Source organism: Sinocyclocheilus anshuiensis, unplaced genomic scaffold (genome assembly GCF_001515605.1).
Source record: "Sinocyclocheilus anshuiensis isolate Anshui unplaced genomic scaffold, SAMN03320099.WGS_v1.1 scaffold701, whole genome shotgun sequence".
In the NCBI taxonomy this organism is placed as follows: domain Eukaryota; kingdom Metazoa; phylum Chordata; class Actinopteri; order Cypriniformes; family Cyprinidae; genus Sinocyclocheilus; species Sinocyclocheilus anshuiensis.
The window spans coordinates 28,213-32,235 of NW_015539895.1; positions in this window are offsets into that span (position 1 = coordinate 28,213).

Sequence of the window (4,023 nt, forward strand, 5' to 3'; positions counted from 1 at the left end):
CATTTCATTAGCGATTTGAATGTGTCACTTACGTATTTCAAGTACTTGTGTGCATCATCCCAATAAACGAAACGCATGCAATCATTATGCTCATAACAGTATTATTCGGATGATAAATTTCCATTTTTCTCACAATAATACATTAATGTTCTATATATGCAATGCAAGTGACAGCACTATTTTATCAAACAGTAACTTCAGCGCACAACTAGTCACACACCAGTTGCATTACAGACATGAATGAGATCTCAGACGGTGTAGCTTGACAACAAGGGGTGAACAATTGCTTCTCTAAGCAATCAGATTTACGAGTTTGGCTAAGATAGGTGGAAAAACATAAATAAGGCTCATTATACACAGGGCAACTTTGGGCAATGTTGCCCTCAATGGGCAACCAGGTGAGACACAGGGCCCACGACCGATCTAAAGTATCCAGATTTAAATTTGTTACCCATCCTCAATAAGAAAGTGCCCAAGCAACATTGCTCAAAAAAAGTTGCCCAGCAAAATTGCTCAAAAAGTTGCCCTGTGTATCATCAGCCTAACACTGATGGAAGGACACAAGCCATAAGAAAAAAAGTGTATGATAAAAGCTTGAAGACAGTCTCTTTGGACTTATTCCAGTAAACACTAACCCTGAACACCCTAACGTCTTGCTAGGCACTTAGCAAACACCCAGAACATCAAAACCACCTACAATACCAGAGCATTTTTAAAGCCCAGTGCACTAAAAACCATTCCAAATACCCAGTACATAGCAACACCCTGGCAACCCCCTTAATTTTGACAGAAAGTTTCTCAATTTCTCAGTTTCCCTTAATATGTTTATCCTCAAGCACACTGCTTTGATACAAACAGGTGATTGGAGCAAAAAATAACAAATAACTTCTCTCTAACAAGAAAAATCATCTAAATAAAAACTGAATAACAGCTGTGCTTTCTTACCAATTATTGTTGCTGTCGCACTGAGCTCAAGATAAATGATAAACGTGTATGAAAATTGAGACAAGGCTGCACAAAGTGTAGCACACAGCATTTTAAAAGAAAGCATAGGTGAGCGGCTCAATTTATAAAGATGGAACAGCATGCTGCTTTAAAGTCATTGAGGATTAACACTGTTTCTCTCTTCTCTGAAATGCTTCAGTTGCCTAGCACTTCAAATTAATTCACAAACATGAAAGAGGCAGAAATATCCAGCCGGGGCAAATCAAAGATTATAAAGCAAAGACACATATGCTGTACAAGCCTGCCAATGTAATTCCCAACTCTATATTTGTCCTAAATCATCCACTGTGGTTTGTCACAAGGCACAAACCTATTCTTTAAGTCATCAAGCTCAGATCATACCACATCTTTGGTGTGCATCCAAAAATAGCCAAAAAGCTCATATTTGCTACCTGTGGCACTGACTGTCTTTTTAAACATGCATGCTGTAAGCGCATGAAGCATTAGGAAACCAGTCCCTCCAGGGCGGCTTTTTCTCCCTGGATCTGAGCCTGTTTAACTGCAGGGAGGGTTTTATGTTTTCTAGCAGGAAATAGCACGATCCAAGTCAATACAGAGCTAATTTATTCTGCGGTGCCCATTTTCGAATGCTGAAAAAACACTCAACAAATCCTCCGGCTTCTGTTCTCCCTGTTTGTGATAATGTGACACGGTCATTAATTGTTCAGAGAAGTCCTAAATCAAGCAGGTGGGTGCAACCTCTGGCTGGGCTCTGTGCCTGTGCTACAAAAGGGGAAAAAACAAGAGGAGAGGATTTAATAATAGTCCCTGGACTGATGAACAGGACACGGGCTACAGTAATTGCTCCAGAATAAAATGAAGGAATAAATGAATGATGAGGAGAAAGGAAGGAAGTGCGATGAATTATTCAGGCAAATATTTTTCATAGCCGAGTGGCGACATTAATCTGAACTGCACTGGAGGCCTTCCACCCTGTTTAAAACATTTTAAGCTTTCAATCACTGTCACAATACGCTGCAGCTGAGATAAAAATGGTGCAGTAAAATTCTAAAATTGTATCTGTGATTAAAATCAAGAGAGGAACGAAATTAAAAGATCAACTCAACAATAACCCTGAGGTAGGTGAAGTCCCTGAAGAGAATTTACATGGATCTGTAAAATCCCAAGAGTGTTACAGTGCTTTAGCCCAGACACATAAACACCTTTTGAAGCTTTTATTTGGGTTGATATAATCTTTTAATATTTGTGACAAAATCTTGCAATTAACCATGCTCACATGGTCCACACAGTCACACACAGACTTCAACATTCAGCACACCAAACACAACAATGGTAACAATTAAATTGTATTTATTTTATTAATTGTAACAATAACCATTTTATTTGCTCTTTTTGTTGTGCTACTACTGACACAAGACAGCAAATAAAATTAACAAATAAAAAAACAACAACAGTAAAACAAAGCAATTGCATCATTTATTCATGCCGCAATGCATTTTGGGAGTTAGTAATTCTGAGTAGCTATTCATAGTTTTCATGTGACGTCACACAGTGGTGCGGCTGCCATTTGTAGGACCGAATTGCAATTCCGTCAATCTGCTGTGCTGTGCTCTGGGCCGTGATAACAGCAAATCACAATGAATTATTTACCAAGAGATGTGGATGTATGGGATTCTTTTGATTAAATATTTCTCGTAAGCATAGATTAGTTTTTATATTTTAGTATTTTAGTTAGCAAGCTCATAATGAAACTTGCAAAAGGTTAAATTTGCGTGCGAGACTGATGATTTGCCAGAAAACTTTCGTTATGCTCCACCTAAAGTTAATAAATCAACGAGATGTTTTTGATCTTTGATCTAAGTACAGTTATGTGAGTCTGGAATGTTTACGCTGCACTAAACTTTGACGAACAACACTCCGATCCGCAAACAAACAGATGAAGAAGAGGAGGGTGATGATGACGGTCCAGCGCATACAAGGAGAAAGATTGTAGTTTTAGTTTCCGCATTCTATTGAATGTGTATTTTTCAAGCATTTTATTGTGGCATTCACTGTTATTTTTCTGCACAGTGATAACTAGTGAAAAGTGTTTCTACTAATTTACTTAAAAGTATAGTTAACCCAGAATTCTGTCATCATTTACATTATTACATCAATTCCCCCTCATTTTTTTTCAAACCCCTGACTTTTGTTTTTCTGCAGAAGAAAGAAGATACTTTGAAGAATGCTGGTAATCAAAACCAACAGGTTTGTCACGTGTAGACGACATAAAGGGAGTAAATTCATTTTTGGATCTATTTAATTAGGATGATACACACTTTAAATTTTAATCATACTGGACACAGCCACTTACCACTTAATAATTAAATGGGTAAATAATAATAAGTAAAACAAACAACATGTGCTTTGATACAATATATATATATATATATTTACTTTCATTCAGTTTGGTGCATTCAGTTAGACCTTTAGTAATAGATACTTGTGCATTATTTGCTCTTTACAGGTGCAGAAATGAAAGCTCCCAAGCAAAGTACTCACTGGACTAAGATGTGGAAAGACATGCTGCACAATGACCCACAATGAGCAACAACCAAGAACAGTATTCACTGATTACCTTTAAAAATTATTCATAGTAACAGTTAGGTAATAATTATTTCAATTATTTTAATTATTTTACAATGTTTCATTCAAAAACTTTGCCATTTACCAATGTGTTTCTCAAAACACCTTTTAAATTTTTTAAATTTTAACCTTTATTAAATGTTACAGTCCAAGTGTACATATAAATGCCTCATTCATTCAAGTAAATGCATGGGTAATTTTGCAAAATGTGTTAAATATTTTATCTACACTTATTGTATAACTGCTGCTTTTTTGCTGTAATTGCATGGTTTTGTAAATAAATTGTTTTGTAAATAAATTTTCCTCATGCCAGCTTGGTCAAGCTAGTATTTAATGGACTTTAAAATTGCTTTCATAATAATGAGATGTTTATAGATTTGTTAAGTCATGTTATTTATCTATTATAATCTATATAATTAAAATGAAAGTAAA